Source organism: Bos mutus, chromosome 23 (genome assembly GCF_027580195.1).
Source record: "Bos mutus isolate GX-2022 chromosome 23, NWIPB_WYAK_1.1, whole genome shotgun sequence".
In the NCBI taxonomy this organism is placed as follows: Eukaryota; Metazoa; Chordata; class Mammalia; order Artiodactyla; family Bovidae; genus Bos; species Bos mutus.
Window position 1 is genome coordinate 47,323,241 of NC_091639.1, and position 20,923 is coordinate 47,344,163.

Genomic DNA, 20,923 nt, shown 5'->3' on the forward strand with positions numbered 1-20,923 from the left:
CTTGCAATTCTTTGCACAGAAAAAAAGAAAACTTCTGGGATTTAAGCTTGAAAGGCGAAATGAGACAACTCTAAAATTCTGGTTTAGTTAGAGTCTACTGTTTGCAGATTTAATCAAGGTCTTCCACAGACATCAGCTTGACATTAAATTTAAGTGCCCATTAAAGTGAGAGCTGACAGCCATTCTGAATGTGAGGCTCTGTCTGAGGATATCTTTACAGCTTGAAGGGAAGAAGTTTGAGAGTCTCAAACCACTGTGGTAATTAGTTATATCCATTTGGCAGAGGAGGGTGAGAGAAGGCTGGAGGAGGGGCTGTGGAAATGGGCAGGCAGAGCCCTGCTACAGGGGAGATGCGGCTTCCCCCTGACGGGGGTGGATGGGGGGGCCTGATGTGTCTCATCTCCCTTTTATACACAGGCAGGATCACTGCATGTGAGCCATGTGTTTTGAACAAGTGCACAGGTTTGACTGTCAGGCTCTCGAATGCACGGCACTGCCTAGGAGTGAGCTTCCGAAGACAATCTTGGCCCAGAGTTAGTGTTTCTTGTGAGAAACAAGGGTACCTCACTCACATTCAAGTATCACTTATTTACCTAGAGCATCTGCCTCCTTTTCAGTGTTGAGCTCCTTTTTGACAGGTAGCTGTTGTCCTGGTCTGAGGCTTTTCACTGTAATCGGCATTCCAAGAAATTAGTGCTGTGAGTCTATGGAATCTTGTCACCTGCAGGAAATTACCTTCCCACTTCATTTGACCTTCCTGCCAAAAGTGATGCAGTTTCCTGTTACTGGATTTGCTTCTATCCCATAAGCTCCTTTTGTCCATTGCCTCGTGGCATTTTATTTTCTCCAAGAATTATGACTGTAGAACCTTATCAAAAGTTAAAGAATATGTCTGTACAGAGAGCTTCTGTATTTCCCCTGAGTCTTCCACTGCAGGTCTGTTTTTAAACATTGATGACAAGGTAGTGAATTGCTAATAAATGCAGGATGGAGTTTTCAATTTAGCCCTGTAGTTTCTAGGTATTCTTTCCCTGTAATGGAACTATGAGGATTTTTGAGGGGTTTTGGTTTTTTGGATTTTTTTTATTAGTTAATAGCTAATTTACAATACTGCATTAGTTTCAAGTGTTACAGCTCAGTGATTCAGTTTTATATTTATGTGTGTATATATATTTTTTTATTTCAGACTCTTTTCCATTATAGATTATTACAAGAAACAGTATGTCAATAGTTCCCACCATTGTACAGTAGTAGGTACTTGTTGTTTACCTATTTTATGTATAGTGATGTTGAATTTTTGTGCTGAAAGCATAGAGAGAAAATTAAGTCAGCAAATAATGCATTTAAGAATCTGTGGGGACTCCAATCAGGATAGTGGAGTAGAAGGATATGGAACTCACTCCCTCCCGCAAATACATCAGAAATACATCTACAGGGGTTCTCTGCTGGCTCTTTGTTAAGGAATCTGCCTGCCAATGCAGGAGATGAGGGCTTCCCTGGCAGCTCAATTGGTAAAGAATCCGCCTGCAATGTGGGAGACCTGGGTTCCATTCCTGGGTTGGGAAGCTCCCCTGGAGGAGGGCATGGCAACCCACTCCAGTATTCTTGCCTGGAGAATCCCCATGGACAGAGGAGCCCTGCAGGGCTGCAGTCCATGAGATTGCAAAGAGTCAGACATGACTGAGTGACTAAGCGTTTACATACAGTGCACGAGATGCGGGTTTGATCCCTGGTCTGGGAAGATCCCACATGCTGATGTTAAGCCTGTGAGCCACAACTATTGAGCCTGTGCTCTACAGCCAGAGAACACAGCTACTGAGCCCACATGCTACAACTACTGAAGTCCACACACCTAGAGTCTCTGCTCTGCAACAAGAGAAGTCACGTCAGTGAGAAGCCCATGTACTATAACTAGAGTAGTACCCACTCGCTGCAACTAGAGAAAAGCCCGCACAGCAATGAAGACCCAGCACAGCCAAATAAGTAATTTTTAAAAATACATCTGCAAATGGAACAACTCTCAGAACACCTAAACATCAGCAGAAGATCTCAAACACTTGAAAGGACAAGAAAGATCATGCAACTAGGTAGGCCAAAAGGAAATAAAAACAGGAGGAAGCAGGATGGGATCTGTGCCCCTGGGAGGGAACTGAGAAAGGAAATGTTCCTGTATCTGGGGAAGCATCTTTGCCAGTGAGGAGGTCAGCCAGGACAGAAAAGGGAGCTCCAGAGGCTCAGAGGAGAAGGCAGCAGCCAGTTTGTGGTAAGCAGACAACAGAGACCTGCATTAGACAGTCCCTGCCACTGCCCTGCACACCCACCCCAACCTAAGGGGTGCATCTGCTGCTATGGGCCGGGGCTGGGTGCTGGAATCGGAGTTTAGAGGACAATCCCAGGGAAAGGACTGCAGTTGGCTGTGTGGGGACCGCCTGAAGTGGCTGCAATGTGTGGCTGCAACCAGGGGTGTAGGTGGAAGAAGCCTGGGCCACCGTAGAAACAAAGCCCCGTCCTCCATTGTCCAGCGCTGTGAGGGAAGGGGAGGGGCGGGCTGCCATAATGGCCTCTTTTCCACACACCAGTGCCCACTGCCATGGGTTCTGGGAGTGCACACCCAGCTACAGTCTCAGTGGGCTCCTGCACAAGCCACCACCTCAGGGGGCTCTAGGAACAGGTACCAGCAGAGTGCCCCCACATGGAGGTGGGGCTGAAATCACAGAGAAGCCCCAGGGGCTGCACAACTTAGGAAACAGGACTGAAATCCCCCCAAGGCCGTGCAGGTCATGGATTCACAGCTCCACCAGCTTTGTAAATTCAGCACCTGGAGGAGGTCCAAGCAGTGGGTGCTACTGCTGCTGGGACGGGTCTGGCCTTAGCAGTGTGGGCTTTATGGGCACGTGCATGTGGGGCTTGGGTTGGGCCAGGGTCTGAGCTGCTGGTAGCTCCCACAGTGGGTCATGTGCACGAGTACTGCAGTCCTGGAACCTGACTCCAGTGGGTCTGCGCTGATGGCCCTGTGAAAACAATGCCTGAGGGACACCAGGGCTGATTGCCAACGTTCCCACAGTAGAGGCAGGACCAAGGGCAGAGCCAACAACAGTGTACTTTGTGAGCCCACACAACAGGTGACACAACAGAGCACACTCAGTGCTGAACAACTCCAGGGGAGGACTACTCAGTGGCACTCTCCCAGTGGGAACATTCCAGTCCCACCTATTTCACACCACAGCTCAAAAATAGATCTGGGAGCATCTCCTCCCACACTGGGGGAGCAGATTCTGTCCTTGATAGGGCTGTGGAAGCCAGAGAGCACAGAGGAGGCCTCAGTGAAGATCCACTGGAGGCTCTGGCCATCACACCACCAGTTACACCTCCTGTCATGGGGATAGTGGCCAGCACGCTCTGAGGATGGGGGTGGCAGACATTCGTACTGAAAACAACCCTCACACTATAAGTATTAAACCCTCACAAGTTACACAGGGATGCTCCTACATATAAATAGTATTCTAAGACTACAGTAGGTAATTGTTTCTCCTAAACTCATATAGAGTAACAGAAATATAAGTAAAGTTAAGAAGCAGAGGAACCACTCCCAATGAAAAGATCAAGAGAATTCCTCGGAAAGAACAATGAAACAGATCAGTTCAGTTCAGTTGCTCAGTCATGCCCGACTCTTTGTGACCCCATGAACCGCAGCACGCCAGGCCTCCCTGTCCATCACTAGCTCCCAGAGTCCACCCAAACCCATCCACCTATCTTGTCCTCTGTCGTCCCCTTCTCCTGCCTTCAATCTTTCCCAGCATCAGCGTCTTTTCAAATGAGTCAGCTCTTTGCACGAGGTGGACAAAGTATTGGAGTTACAGTTTCAACATCAGTCTTTCTATGAACACCCAGGACTGATCTCCTTTAGGATGGACTGGTTGGATCTCCTTGCAGTTCAAGGGACTCTCAAGAGTCTTCTCCAGCACCACAGTTCAAAAGCATCAATTCTTTGGAGCTCAGCTTTCTTTATAGTCCAACTCTCACATCCATACATGACCACAGGAAAAACCATAGCCTTGACTAGACAGACCTTTGTTGACAAAATAATGTCTCTGGTTTTTAATATTCTGTCTAGGTTGGTCATAACTTTCCTTCCAAGGAGTAAGAGTCTTTTAATTTCATGGCTGCAGTCACCATCTGCAGTGATTTTGGAGCCCAGAAAAATAGACAGCCACTGTTTCCACTGTTTCCCCATCTATTTGCCATGAAGTGATGGATGCCATGATCTTCATTTTCTGAATGTTGAGCTTTAAGCCAACGTTTTCACTCTCCTCTTTCACTTTCATCAAGAGGCTCTTTAGTTCTTCTTCACTTTGTGCCATAGGGTGGTATCATCTGCATATCTGAGGTTATTGATATTTCTCCTGGCAATCTTGATTCCAGCTTGTGCTTCCTCCAGCCCACCATTTCTCATGATGTATTCTGCATATAAGTTAAATAAGCAGGGTGACAATATACAGCCTTGACATACTCCTTTTCCTATTTGGAACCAGTCTGTTGTTCCATGTCCAGTTCTAACTGTTGCTTCGTGACCTGTATACAGATTTCTCAGGAGGCAGGTCAGGTGGTCTGGTATTCCCATCTCTTTCAGAATTTTCCACAGTTTATTGTGATCTACACAGTCAAAGGCTTTGGCATAGTCAATAAAGCAGAAAGAGATTTTTTTGGAACTCTCTTTTTTGATGATCCAGCAGATGTTGGCAGTTTGATCTCTGGTTCCTCTGCCTTTTCCAAAACCATCTTGAACATCTGGAAGTTCATGGTTCACATATTGCTGAAGCCTGGCTTGGAGAATTTTAAGTATTACTAGCATGTGAGATGGGAGAAGGCAATGGCACTCCATTCCAGTACTGTTGCCCAGAAAATCCCATGGATGGAGGAGCCTGGTAGGCTGCAGTCCATGGGGTCGCTAAGAGTCAGACATGACTGAGCGACTTCACTTTCACTTTCCACTTTCATGCACTGGAGAAGGAAATGGCAACCCACTCCAGTGTTCTTGCCTGGAGAATCCCATGGACGGAGAAGCCTGGTAGGCTGCAGTCCATGGGGTCGCACAGAGTCAGACACGACTGAAGCGACTTAGCAGCAGCAGCAGCGTGTGAGATGAGTGCAATTGTGCGATAGTTTGAGCATTCTTTGGCATTGCCTTTGGGATTGGAATGAAAACTCACCTTTTCCAGGCCTGTGGCCGCTGCTAAGTTTTCCAAATTTGTTGGCATATAAAATTGAAGAAAGTGGAGAAAACCACTAGACCATTCAGGTATGACTTAAATCCCTTATGACTATACAGTGAAAGTGAGAAATAGATTTAAGGGACTAGATCTGATAGACAGATTGCCTGATGAACTATGGATGGAGGTTCGTGACATTGTATTGGATACAGGAATCAAGACCATCCCCAAGAAAAAGAAATGCAAAAAAGCAAAATGACTATCTGAGAAGGCCTTACAAATAGCTGTGAAAAGAAGGGAAGCAAAAAGCAAAGGAGAAAAGGAAAGATACACTCATTTGAATGCAAAGTTCCAAAGAATAGCAAGGAGAGATAAGAAAGCCTTCCTCTGTGATCAATGCAAAGAAATAGAGGAAAACAACAGAATGGGAAAGACTAGAGATCTCTTCAAGAAAATTAGAGATATCAAGGGAACATTTCATGCAAAGATGGGCTCAATAAGGACAGAAATGGTATGGACCTAACAGAAGCAGAAGATATTAAGAGGTGGCAAGAATACACAGAATTGTACAAAAAATATCATCATGACCCAGATAATCACAATAGTGTGATCATTCACCTAGAGAGCCAGACATTCTGGACTGTGAAGTCAAGTGGGCCTTAGAAAGCATCACTACGAACAAAGCTAGTGGAGGTGATGGAATTCCAGTTGAGCTATTTCAAATCCTGGAAGATGATGCTGTGAATGTGCTGCACTCAATATGCCAGCAAATTTGGAAAACTCATCAGTGGCCATAGGACTGGAAAAGGTCAGTTTCTCTTCAGTCTAATAGACACCAAGTTCAAGGGAGATAATGAAAATACTGAAGGAATTTTAAAAAGGGCTATTGATAAAAATGTAGATTACTATAAAAAGGAACTAAAGACTATAACCAAGTACTAAGACAAATTAGGAAATTCATTTGCCAGGACATAAGCTGAGCTAAAGGCATTGAAAAGCAGGATTAATAATTGAGAAGAATAAGTGATCTAGAACGTAGAACAATAGAAATCACCTAATCTGGACAGCAGACAGAAAGCCAAAAGGAAAAAAAAGAATATGAGACTTATGGGATAATATAAAACATGCCAATATATGCATAATGACCCCAGAAGAAGGAGAAAAGGGGATTGAAAATGTATAGTAAGTCCCCTACATACGAACAAGTTCGGCTTCAAAGGCATGTTCACGTGTCCAATTTGTTCGTAAATCTAATGAAGTTAGCCTAGGTACCCAACAAACACAATTGGTTAATGATATATATCATTATATAACACAAATATATGATATAAGATTTTTCACATAAATAATACATTAAAAATAAGAAACATTTTTAATCTTATAGTACAGTACCTTGAAAAGTACAGTACTATACTACAACAGCTGTCATACATGGTCTGGCATCAAGTGAAGAGTCAAGAAGAGTTACTGACTGGAGGAGGGTGAGGAAGTTGGAGACAGTAGAGCTGAAGGATTATCAGCTGTGGTTTCACTCAGGCCTAACGTGGATGGCACACATGCTGGTTCCTTGCTGGGTTAAATTCTGTCTACCCTCTTAAAGAATGATTCAGTGACATCTGGGTGGTAGCTCTTTTTTCCTCATAGTGGATGAAACGGTAGCACTGGAAGCTGCTGCGAGCTTCATGTGCTGTTCTACATTTGTGTCCTATGTTTCAAAAACTGACAGTACCTCCTCAGATAAAGCACACAAAAGCACAACCACTTGTAGAGGGTGCATCCATGTGACCATATTCTCCAGACACGTGAACTAACATGTAATTGGACGTGCAAACACACACATCACCGATAGTTCCCAACCTGAAGGTTCATATGTAGGGGACTTACTGTATTTGAAGAGGTTGAAGAAATTATGACTAAAAATGTCCCAAATTAAAGAAGGAAACATATCCAGATATAAGAAGCACAGAGCATTCCAAACAAGATAAACACAAGGAGATCTACGTCAAGACACGCATGCATGCTGAGTCGCTTCAGTCATATCTGACGCTTAGCAACCTTATGGACTGTAGCCTGCCAGCCTCCTCTGTCCATAGGGATTCTCTAGGCAAGAATACTAGAGTGGGTTGCCATTTCCTACTCCAGGGGATCTTCCTGACCCAGGGATCAAACTTGTGTCTCTTATGTCTCCTGCATTGGTAGCAGGATACTTTACCACTAGTGCCACATGGCAAAAATTAAAGAGAATATTCTAGAGGCAGAAAAAAGAAAGATGACAAAGGAAGCCCCCATAACGTTATCAGCTGATTGCTCTATAGAAACATTACATGCCAGAAAAGAGTGGTAAGATATGCTCAAAGTCCTGAAGGAAAAAAATTTACAACCTGGAATACTCTACCCAGCAAGATTATCATTTAGAACAAGAGAGAGAAAGAATTTCTTAGATAAGCAAAAACTAAAAGAATACAGCAATATTAAACCTATCCTAAAGGAACTACTAAAAAGTCATCTCTACATAGAAGGGAAGTAAGAGCTATAGGAAAGAGAACATCAGAATTGGAAAGTAAATCATTTAAATAAGTTAGTACACAGATTTTTAAAAATCAAAAAAGTTCTGTAAAAGTGATAACGACAATGAGTAGCAAAAGGATGAACATGAAGATGTGAAAGAAGACAACAAAATCATAAAATGTGGGGGATGAGAGTAAGCAAATGTAGATTTTTTTTTTTCTAGAATGTGTTTTAGCCTATATGACTAGCAGTTAAAAGCAAGCAGATATAGGAAGGGGTTAACATACTAGAAAAACAGGGTAACCACCAATCAAAACCATATAGTACATTCACAAAAAGCAAAATGTACAGAGTGAAAGCATAATACAAAAGAAAATCATCAAATTACAAAAGGAAAAAGAGTAAATATAAGACCAGTGAAAACAAGGGTTAAAATGGCAAGAAATACAAAGTAGTCAATAATTACCTTAAATGTCTATGGACTAAATCCTTCAATTAAAAGTCACAGTATGGCAGATTGAATTTTCAAAAAATCAAAGTCTACAAATACTGCCTAAAAGAAACCCACTTCAGGACAAAGAACACACATAGATTGAAAGTGAGGGGATGGAAAAAGATTTCATACAAACAGAACAAGGAAGTGGGGGTCACAATAATTATATTAGAAAAAACAGACTTTAAAGCAAAGGCTATAAAGAAAAAGAAGAGCACTGTATAATGATACAAGGATCAATAAAAGGAGAGGATATTACACTCATCAGACTATATGCACCCAATATAGGGGCACCCAAATACACAAAACAAATACAGACATAAAGGGAGAAACTGATGGGAATACAATAATAGTGGGAGACTTTAACACCCCACTCACATCAGTGGACAGATATTTGAGAACAAAAATACTGCAACAGAAATCCTAAAGGGTAGAACTCAATTGATATTTTTCAGGACATTAATTAAATCCAGAAAAAGAGTACACATAGTTCTCAAGTGCACACAAAACATTCTCTAGGATTAGCCATGCTGCTGCTGCTGCTGCTAAGTCACTTCAGTCATGTCCAACTCTGTGCGACCCCATAGACGGCAGCCCACCAGGCTCCCGCGTCCCTGGGATTCTCAAGGCAAGAACACTGGAGTGGGTTGCCATTTCCTTCTCCAATTCATGAAAGTGAAAGTGAAGTCGCTCAGTCGTGTCCGACTCTTATCGACCCCATGGACTGCAGCCCTCCAGGCTCCTCTGTGCATGGGATTTTCCAGGCAAAAGTACTGGAGTGGGATGCCATTGCCTTCTGCTGCTGCTAAGTCACTTCAGTCATGTCCGACTCTGTGCGACCCCATAGATGGCAGCCCACCAGGCTCCCCCATCCCTGGGATTCTCCAGGCAAGAACACTGGAGTGGGTTGCCATTTCCTTTGCCAATGCATGAAAGTGAAAAGTGAAAGTGAAGTGGCTCAGTCATTCCCGACTCCTGGCAACCCCATGGACTGCAGCCTACCAGGCTCCTCTGTCCATGGGACTCTCCAGGCAAGCGTACTGCTATCAGATCAGATCAGATCAGATCAGTCGCTCAGTCGTGTCCAACTCTTTGTGAGCCCATGAATCGCAGCACACCAGGCCTCCCTGTCCATCACCACTCCCAGAGTTCACTCAGACTCACGTCCATCGAGTCAGTGATGCCATCCAGCCATCTCATCCTCTGTCGTCCCCTTCTCCTCCTGCCCCCAATCCCTCCCAGCATCAGAGTCTTTTCCAGTGAGTCAACTCTTCGCATGAGGTGGCCAAAGTACTGGAGTTTCAGCTTTGGCATCATTCCTTCCAAAGAAATCCCAGGGCTGATCTCCTTCAGAATGGACTGGTTGGATCTCCTTGCAGTCCAAGGGACTCTCAAGAGTCTTCTCCAACACCACAGTTTAAAAGCATCAATTCTTCGGCGCTCAGCCTTCTTCACAGTCCAACTCTCACATCCATACATGACCACAGGAAAAACCATAGCCTTGACTAGATGGACCTTTGTTGGCAAAGTAATGTCTCTGCTTTTGAATATGCTATCTAGGTTGGTTGTAACTTTCCTTCCAAGGAGTAAGCGTCTTTTAATTTCATGGCTGCAGTCACCATCTGCAGTGATTTTGGAGCCCAGAAAAATAAAGTCTGACACTGTTTCCACTGTTTCCCCATCTATTTCCCATGAAGTGATGGGACCGGATGCCATGATCTTCGTTTTCTGAATATTGAGCTTTAAGCCAACTTTTTCACTCTCCACTTTCACTTTCATCAAGAGGCTTTTGAGTTCCTTTTCACTTTCTGCCATAAGGGTGGTGTCATCTGCATATCTGAGGTTATTGATATTTCTCCTGGCAATCTTGATTCCAGCTTATGTTTCTTCCAGTTCAGCGTTTCTCATGATGTACTCTGCATATAAGTTAAATGAACAGAGTGACAATACACAGCCTTGATGAACTCCTTTTCCTATTTGGAACCAGTCTGTTGTTCCATGTCCAGTTCTAACTGTTGCTTCCTGATCTGCATACAAATTTTCATCTCTTGAAGAATTTTCCACAGTTTATTGTGATCCACACAGTCAAAGGCTTTGGCATAGTCAATAAAGCAGAAATAGAGTACTGCTATACCAGGGCACAAAAAAAGCCTCAACAAATTTGAGAGTATAGGAGTATTCAAGCATCTTTTCTGATCACAATGACATGCAACTAGAAACCAACCACAGAAAAAGAAACAAGCAAACAAGAAACAATTACATGCAGACTAAACTACATGCTACTTAAAAACCAAGTAGTCAATGATGAAGTCAAAGAAAAATTAAAAAACACCTCGAGACAAATGACAAAACAGAACCATACAAAATCTATGGGCTGCATGAAAAGCAGTCATGGAAATTCATAGCGATTCAGGCCCTTTTCAAGAAGTAAGAAAATGTTCAAATACACAACCTAACATACTACCTAAAAGAATTAGAAAAAGAAAAAACCAAAGTCAGCAGAAGGAAGGAAATAATAAAGATCAGAGGGAAAATAAAGTAGAGATTAAAAAAAAAATAGAAAAAGTCAATAATACTAAGAGCTGTTTCTTTGAAAAGGTAAACAAAATTGACAAACCTCTGGCCAGGCTCACCAGGAAGAAAAGAGAGAAAACCCAAATAAACTAAGAAATGAAAGAGGAGAAATCACAACTGATACTGTAGAAATACAAAAACCATAAGAGAATACTATGAACAATTATACATCAACGAATTCAACTGCTTAGAAGTAGTGGACAGTTTCTAGAAACACAGAGCCCACCAATACTGCACAGAGGACTTGAACAGACCAGTAAGTAGAAGTGAAATAGATTTGGTAATAAAACAAAACAAAAACTTTCTACAAACAAAAGTCCAGGTTGAGATGGCTTCACAGGTATATTCAACCAAATATATATTTTAAAAAAAGAAAAAAAAGGACTTATACCAATTCTTCTGAAACTCTTCCAAAAGATTGAAGAGGTGGGAACAAGACATTCTATGAAGAAACCGATCACCCTGATAGCAAAACCAGACACACTACCAAAAAAATTACAGGCAAGGATCTTTGGTGAATATAGATGCAAACATTCTCAACAAACAAACAGAAACCCAAATCCAGCAACAAATAAAAAAGTTCATACACCATGACCAAGTTGAGTTCTTCCCAGGGTCAAAATGATGGTTCAATATATGAAAATCAATCAATGTGATACACCACATCAACAAAAATAAAGACACAAACCACTTGATCATCTCAATAGATGCAGAAAAAGCTGTGGTAAAATTTAACATCCATCATCCATTCATGATAAAAAAAAAAAAAAAAAACGTTACCAAAGTCAGTACAGAGGAAACATACCTCAACATAATAAAAGCTATTCATGGCAAACCCACAGCCATTATAATACTCAACCACAAAAAGCTGAAAGCCTTCTTGCTAAAACATGGAACAAGGGAAGGATACCCACTCTCACCACTTCTCTTCAGAATAATATTAGAAATCCTGGCCATAACAATCCAACAGGAAAAAGAAAGAAAAGGTATTCAAGTTGGTAGGGAAGAGATTTAACAGTGTCATATGTGCAGATGACATGATACTATGTGTATAGAAAACCCTAAAGACTCCACTCAGAAACTTCTAGAACTGATACACTCAGCAAGGTAGCAGTATACAAGACTAACATAGAGAAATCAATTGCATTTCTGTAGACCAACAATGAAATAGAGAATGTAAACAAACAATCCATTTTTAAAAAACACATCAAAAAATAAAATACTTAGGAATAAATCTCACCAAGGAGTTGAAAAACTTACATAATGAGAATTACATAATAAAGGAAACTGAAGATGATTCAAAGAAATGGAAAGCCATCCCATGCCCTTGGATTGGAAGAATTAATATTGTTAAAATGGCCATACTAACCAAGGCAATCTGCAGATTTAATGCAATCTCTAAGGAAATGGCAACCCACTCCAGTGTTCTTGGCTGAAAAATCCCATGGACGTAGGAGCCTGGCAGGCTACAGGCCATGGGGTCGCAAAGAGTCGGACATGACTGAGCAACTTCACTTCACAAATTACCCATGACATTTTTCACAGAATTAGAGCAAATAATCATAAAATTTATACAGAACCATCAGTTCAGTTCAGTTCAGTCGCTCAGTCATGTCCAACTCTTTGTGACCCCATGAATTGCAGCACACCAGGCCTCCCTGTCCATCACCAACTCCCGGAGTTCACTCAGACTCACGTCCATCGAGTCAGTGATACCATCCAGCCATCTCATCCTCTGTCGTCCCCTTTTCCTCCTGCCCCCAATCCCTCCCAGCATCAGAGGCTTTTCCAATGAGTCAACTCTTCGCACGAGGTGGCCAAAGTACTAGAGTTTCAGCTTTAGCATCATTCCTTCCAAAGAAATCCCAGGGCTGATCTCCTTCAGAATGGACTGGTTGGATCTCCTTGCAGTCCAAGGGACTCTCAAGAGTCTTCTCCAACACCACAGTTCAAGAGCATCAATTCTTCGGTGCTCAGCTTTCTTCACAGTCCAACTCTCACATCCATACATGACTACTAGAAAAACCATAGCCTTGACTAGATGGACCTTTGTTAGCAAAGTAATGCCTCTGCTTTTTAACATGATGTCTAGGTTGGTCATGGCTTTGCTTTCAAGGAGTCTTTTAATTTCATGGCTGCAGTCACCAACTGCAATGATTTTGGAACCCAGAAAAATAGTCTCACCATTTCCATTGTTTCCCAATCTACTTGCCATGAAGTGATGGGACCGGATGACATGATCTTAGTTTTCTGAATGCTGAGTTTTAAGCCGTTTTTATTCTCCTCTTTAACTTTCATCAAGAGGCTCTTTAGTTCTTCACTTTCTGCTTTATGGGTGGTGTCATCTGCATATCTGAGGTTATTGATATTTCTCCCAGCAATCTCAATTCCATCCTGTGATTCATCCAGCCCAGTGTTTCTCATGATGTACTCTGCATATAAGTTAAATAAGTAGGGTGACAATATACAGCCTTGACATACTTTTTTTCCTATTTGGAAGAGGCAGGTAAGGTGGTCTGGTAATCCCATCTCTTTCAGAATTTTCTACAGCTTGTTGTGATCCACACAGTCAAAGGCTTGGGCATAGTCAATAAAGCAGAAATAGATGTTTTTTTGGAACTCTTGCTTTTCCAATGATCCAGTGGATGTTGGGAATTTGATCTCTGGTTCCTCTGCCTTTTCTAGAACCAGCTTGAACGTCTGGAAGTTCACGATTCATTTATTGTTGAAGCCTAGCTTGGAGAATTTTGAGCATTACTTTACTAGCATGTGAGATGAGTGCAATTGTGCAGTAGTTTGAGCATTCTTGGGCATTGGCTTTCTTTGGGATTGGAATGAAAACTCACCTTTTCTGGTCCTGTGGCCACTGCTGAGTTTTCCAGATTTGCTGGCATATGGAGTGCAGCACTTTCACAGCATCATCTTTTAGGATTTGAAATAGCTCAGCTGCAATTCCATCACCTCCACTAGCTTTGTTCGTAGTGATTCTTCCTAAGGCCCAGTCGACTTCACACTCCAGGATGTCTGGCTGAAGGTGAGTGATCACATCATCGTGATTATCTGGGTCATGAAGATTTTTTTGTACAGTTCTTCTGTGTATTCTTACCACCTCTTCTTAATATCTTCTGCTTCTGTTAGGTCCATACCATTTCCGTCCTTTATTGAGCCCATTTTTGCATGAAATATTTCCTTGATATCTCTAATTTCCTTGAAGAGAGCTCTAGTCTTTCCCATTGTATTGTTTTCTTCTGTTTCTTTGCACTGATTGCGGAGGAAGTCTTTCTTTTCTCTCCTTTCTATTCTTTGGAACTCTGCATTCAAATGGGTATATTTTTCCTTTTTTCCTTTGCTTTTTGCTTCCCTTGTTTGCACAGCTATTTGTAAGGCCTCCTCAAACAGCCATTTTGCTTTTTTGCATTTCTTTTTCTTGGTGATGGTCTTTCTCCCTGTCTCCTGTACAGTGTCACAAACCTCCATCCATAGTTCATCAGGCGTTCTGTCTATCAGAACTAGTCTCTTAAATCTATTTCTCACTTCCACTGTATAATTATAAGGGATTCAGATCAGATCAGATCAGATCAGTCGCTCAGTTGTAGCCGACTCTTTGCGACCCCATGAATCGCAGCACGCCAGGCCTCCCTGTCCATCACCAACTCCCGGAGTTCACTCAGACTCATGTCCATCGAATCAGTGATGCCATCCAGCCATCTCATCCTCTGTCGTCCCCTTCTCCTCCTGCCCCCAATCCCTCCCAGCATCAGAGGCTTTTCTAATGAGTCAACTCTTCGCATGAGGTGGCCAAAGTACTGGAGTTTCAGCTTTAGCATCATTCCTTCCAAAGAAATCCCAGGGCTGATCTCCTTCAGAATGGACTGGTTGGATCTCCTTGCAGTCCAAGGGACTCTCAAGAGTCTTCTCCAACACCACAGTTTAAAAGCATCAATTCTTTGGCACTCAGCCTTCTTCACAGTCCAACTGTCACATCCATACATGACCACAGGAAAAACCACAGCCTTGACTAGACGGACCTTTGTTGGCAAAGTAATGTCTCTGCTTTTGAATATGCTATCTAGGTTGGTCATAACTTTCCTTCCAAGGAGTAAGCGTCTTTTAATTTCATGGCTGCAGTCACCATCTGTAGTGATTTTGGAGCCCAGAAAAATAAAGTCTGACACCATTTCCACTGTTTCCCCATCTATTTCCCATGAAGTGGTGGGACCGGATGCCATGATCCTCGTTTTCTGAATGTTGAGTTTTAAGCCAACTTTTTCACTCTCCACTTTCACTTTCATCAAGAGACTTTTTAGTTCCTCTTCACTTTCTGCCATTATTAGATTATGTCATACTTGAATGGTCTATTGGTTTTCCCTGCTTTCTTCAATTTCAGTCTGAATTTGGCAATAAGGGATTCATGATCTGAACCACAGTCAGCTCCCAATCCTGTTTTTGCTGACTGTATAGAGCTTCTCTATCTTTGGCTTCAAAAAATATAATCAATCTGATTTCGGCTGCATGGCACTGGAGCGGCTGAGAGTAGATACCCCATACCCAAGGTCATTAGCGGCAGCCGTGCTTTTTTGGACCAGCCGTGTGGAGATACCCTACATGCAAGGTCAGAGAAACCCGTGTAAGACGGTATGTGCTGGATTGCCTGTGAGGAGATAACCCCACATCCAAGGGCAAATGAGAAGCCCCAGCAAGATTATAGGAGGGGTGAATTCGCAGAGGGCAAACAGAACCAGCTGGGTTCCTGTGCACCAGAAACCCAGGAGAAAAGAGCAGTGACCCCACAGGAGACTGTCTTGGACTTGCCTGTGAGTGTCCAGGAGTCTCCAGCAGAGATGTGAGTTGGTGGTGGCCTGCTGCAGGGTTGGGAGCACTGAGTGGAGCAGTACATGCCTGGGATCTTTTGAGGGAGGTCATCATTATCTTTATTTTTGGGGGCTCCAAAATCACTGCAGATGGTGATTGCAGCCATGATATTAAAAGACATTTACTCTTTGGAATGAAAGTTATGACCAACCTAGATAGCATATTGAAAAGCAGAGATATTACTTTGCCAACAAAGGTCCATCTAGTCAAGGCTATAGTTTTTCCAGTGGTCATGTATGGATGTGAGAGTTGGACTGTGAAGAAGGCTGAGCACTGAAGAATTGATGCTTTTGAACTGTAGTGTTGGAGAAGACTCTTGAGAGTCCCTTGGACTGCAAGGAGATCCAACCAGTCCATCCTAAAGGAGATCAGTCCTGAGTGTTCATTGCAAGGACTGATGCTGAGGCTGAAACTCCAATACTTTGTCCACCTCATGTGAAGAGTTGACTCATTGAAAAAGCCTCTGATGCTGGGAGGGATTGAGGGCAGGAGGAGAAGCGGACAACAGAGGATGAGACAGGTGGATGGCATCACCGACTTGATGGACATGAGTTTGAGTAAACTCTGGGAGTTGGTGAAGGACAGGGAGGCCTGGCATGCTATGATTCATGGGGTCACAAAGATTCGGACAAGACTGAATGACTGAACTGAACTGAACTGAATCATTATCTTCATTACCTCCACCATAGTTTGGCCCCAGGGAAATAGCATGGAACACAGTTCCACCCATCAACATAAAATCGGATTAAAGATTTATTGAGCATGGCCCCGCCCATCAGAACAAGACCCAGTTTCCCCCTTAGTCAGTCTCTCCCATCAGGAAGCTTACATAAGCCTCTTGTCCTTGTCCATCAGAGGGCAGACAGACTGAAAGCCACAATCACATGCTCTTATCACATGCTCACAACCCTGAGCTTACGATGCAGACAATGGAGCTGACTGGAAATCCAGCCATGATGTGAAAGATGATGCAGAAGCAGGACTAGGCTCTAAGCAATCTGGAGAGCATCAATGGAGGGTGTAATGCCTTCTGCCACATGTGCATGGACATCAAGGAGCCCATGTTTGCAGCTGCCCAGAAACAGTTTGGCAACAATCCCTTTTCTTTACTGGCTGGGAACTCTGACAGCTCTTCCTCCCAGCCTCTGTGGACTGAGAAACAAGAGCCCCTCCCTAACTCCTGGAGCACCTTGACCCCTCAACCCCCCGGCCTCTGGCTCTGGTGGGGAGGTCACTGGATGATTGGGGACCATCCAAGTGCACCCAGCAGTCTCCAACCCCTTTGGGATCAATGCAGCTAGCCTGGCAGAAAGTGAAGAAGAGCTAAAGAGCCTCTTAATGAAAGTGAGAGAGGAGAGTGAGAAAATTGGCTTAACAGTCAACATTGAGAAAACTAAGATAATGGCATCTGGTTCCATCACTAATTGGCAAATAGATGGGGAAACAATGGAAACAGTGACAGACTATATTTTGGGGGGGCTCCAAAATCACTTCAGATGGTGACTGCAGCCATGAAATTAAAAGACGCTTACTCCTTGGAAGAAAAGTTATGACCAACCTAGACAGCATATTAAAAATCAGGGACATTACTTTGCCAACAAAGGTCTGTCTAGTCAAAGGTATAGTTTTTCCAGTAGTCAGGTATGCGTGTGAGAGTTGGACTATAAAGAAAGTTGAGCGCCAAAGAACTGATGCTTTTGAACTGTGATGTTGGAGAAGAGTCCCTTGGGCATCCCTTGGACTGCAAGGAGATCCAACCAGTCCATCCTAAAGGAGATAGATCAGTCCTGAATATTCACTGAAAGGACTGATGCTGAAGCTGAAACTCCAATATTTTGGCCACCTGATGCAAATAACTGACTCATTTGAAAAGACCCTGATGCTGGTAAAGATTGAAGGCAAGAGGAGAAGGGGATGACAGAGGATGAGATGGTTGGATGGCATCACTGACTCAATGGACATGAGTTTGCGTAAGCTCCAGGAGTTGGTGATGGACTGGGAAGCCTAGTGTGCTCTAGTCCATGAAGTCACAAAGATTTGGACACGACTGAGCAATTGACCTGAACTGAGCCTGGAGTCAGAGATGTTCAACAGCCCAGAAATGTAGGCCCTTCATCAGCAGATCTCTGAGAACCCCCAACTGATGCAGAACATGATCTCAGTCCCCTAAATGCGTAGCATGATGCAAATGCTTGCTCAGAACCCTGACTTTGGTGAATGTGCCACGCTTCACAGGGAACCCCTAGGTTCAGGAGCGGCTCTGCCTGCAGCTCCCAGTCTTCCTGCAGCAGCTGCAGAATCCAGAGTTGCTCTCCATTCTCACCAATCCCTGAGCCTTGCAGGGACTGCTGCACATCCAGCAGGGGCTTCAGACCTTGCAGACTGAAGCCCCCAGGCTGGTATCCAGCCTTGGCTCTTCTGGGATGGCCTGGACCCCAATATCCTTGGCAGGCAGCAACATGGGATCTGCACCCAAGGTGCCCACCTCCTCTCCAGCCCTGCCAGTCACATCCTCTCCAACAGATGCCGCCAGTGTTCAGCAGCAACTCATGCAGCAGATGATCCAGCTTTTGGCTGGAAGTGGAAGTTCACAGGTGCAAACTCCAGAAGTGAGATTTTAACAGCAGCTGGAGCAGCTCAACTCCATGGGCTTCATGAAAGGCCAGACTGCAGGCCCTGATCACCACAGGACAGGACATCAAAGCAGATATCAAGAGACTCCTGGGCTCTTAGTTCTCCTAACCTCTCAGCCCTGGTCCTCCTGCATCTCCCTTCCCTTGATGCCATGGTCCTCCTGCATCTCCCTTCCCTTGATGCCAGCATTTGGTTCCTCTGTCAACCAGACCCTCTGTGGGTCATCCCTTCTGTTTTGTTTTTATCCCTTGTCCTCTCCAGACAGCAGGGTGACGTTAGAGGTGTGGGCCCCAGCCCCATAACTCTGAGAATTCTAGTTTTACTTCTCCACCTCTTATAGAACCTTCTCTCCTGGCCCTGCTTGCAACAGAGCTATTTAAACAGTTTGTGTAGTTTTTATTGATTGGCACCACCTCCTTGCCCCACAACCATCTTTTTGCAACCTTCAAACTTCTCAGTAGCAGTGCAGAGTTAAAAGAGAAACCATTCTCTGGTTTATTGGACAGGGTATTCCATCTCTAGCACTAAAGTTTTTCTTGTCTCATATTTAGTTTTGGTAAGTCTTCCTTATTTTTCTTCCCCATCCCCTCCCATGTCTAGCCTACCCAATACTATACTTCCACACTGAAGGTGGGGCAGGTGAAGCAGGCTGTGATTTTCATCCTCACTCCCTGTTTTGGTCACTTTCCCAGGGTTTATTGGGACTTGCAGAGGAAGGAAGATACCTGTTCTTTCTGTCCAAAGAGAGAGGTGAGACAGCACTCTAGAGCAGAAGTTAACAATCCTGGACCAGCCCAACAAGGGGAGGAGGGGATAAGACTTTCTGGAAGAAGGCTTTGGGGGAAACAGCCTGAGTTGAGGACTTGGAATTGGCAGGGAATGGAAACACTAATAGTTCTTTTAGGCCAGAGAGTGCAGACTCTGGCCTGGCAAAGGAGACTTAGAGATGTTAATGGAATTTGAGTTGAAGAAAAGGGTTCAGTGGAGCTAAACAGTATGGCTCACAGAGGATTATATTGGTTCTGTTTCCTCAAACATACATGCTTCAGTACATACACACATTTCCATGAACCCAGGACCTGCCCGCATCTCCACATACCACTGATTTAATCCACACTGAAAAGATATGAAGAGGATTGGAATCTGTCTCAGCAGTGTGTGTGTGGGGGGGGGGGTGCCATGCACACACACATGTGCACGTGAGTTGAGTGGGCGGGGGGATACCTTGTTGATTTCTGGTTTAGAGTTTTCTCCCACCAGACAGAAGTATACAGAGGGGCCAGTCTAGGTCAGGAATACATACAGCCTAGGGAGCTAGGTCTCTGGGCCTCTGGGTGCTGGGTAACCCAAGGATAGTGTGGGTACCCCTTCTGAAGCCATCAGAGCTATGACTGGCACCCTTTTAACCCCTCCCCTCATTCATTGCTTTTTGGGAATAGTGGGGGAGGAGTCTTTCTGTCTAGAACCCATGGCCTTTGGCATCTTGGCTTCTGCGCTTGAGCTTTTGCTGTTTCCCTCTAGGCCAGAAAGTTCTATTTGAGGAAGGAAAGGAGAGTGCAGCAATGATGCCTTTGATCTGGAATTGGATTTTACTCTAGTGGAACACAGAGAAGGCTCAGATCACCTCCTCTCTCTGCCTCTTAGTCCGGCTGCTTGGAGGACCCATTACTGAGAATATGGAGGCAATAATGAATTTTCTCCAAGTGGGAAAAGGTCCCAAGCAATCCAGAGGGATGTCTGTGTGGTTTTCCCTCCCTACCTCCCCCAACTCCCACACTAAATAAATAGTGTGATCTTTGTTATGAAAAAAGAAAAGAAAAGAAGAGAAGGAAACAATAGCAGAGATCAATGAAAATAAGACCTGGTTCTTTGAAAAGATAAAAAAAAAATTGAAAAATCATTAGCCAGACTCATCAAGAAGAGGGAGAAGACTCAAATCAATAAAATTAGAAATGAAAAAGGAGAAATTGCAACAAGCAACACAGAAATACAAAGGCTCATAAGAGACTACTACAAACAATTATATGCCAATAAAATGGACAACCTGAAATAAATGGACAAATTCTTAGAAAATTATAAACTTCCAAGACTGAACCAGGATGAAAGAGAAAATATTAAGAGATCAATCACAAGCACAGAAATCAAAACTTTAATAAAAAATCTTCCTAAAACAGCAAAAAAAAAAAAAAAAAAAAAAAAAAACCCACAGGGACACGGATGAATTCTACCAAAGTTTAAGAAGAGCTGGCACCTATCTGTAAGACTCTGGAAGTGTCTTACAGACTAAGGAAAACTCCCAAACTCATACCACAACCAGAAAAAGACACCACAAACAGAAAAAGAAAATTACAGGTCAATATCACTGATGTACATAGATGCAAAAATCCTCAACAAAATTCTAGCAAACAGAATCCGATAACACATCAAAAGGATCATACATCATGATCAAATGGGCTTTATTCCAAGCATGCAAGGGTTTCTCAATATATGCAAATCAATCAATGTGATTACAACATATTAACAAATTGAAAACTAAAACCCATATGATCATCTCAATAGATGCAGAGAAAGATTTTGACAAAATTCAACTTCCATTTATAATAAAAACTCTGCAGAAAGTAGACATGAAAGG

At 43.4% G+C, this 20,923-nt stretch overlaps 1 pseudogene; it reads left to right on the top strand.

Annotated features, from left to right (window-relative positions):
- Nucleotides 1–17,740: 17,740 nt before the first annotated feature.
- LOC102282930 (ubiquilin-4 pseudogene) lies at nucleotides 17,741–18,457 on the top strand (annotated as a pseudogene).
- The last annotated feature ends 2,466 nt before the right edge of the window (nucleotides 18,458–20,923 follow it).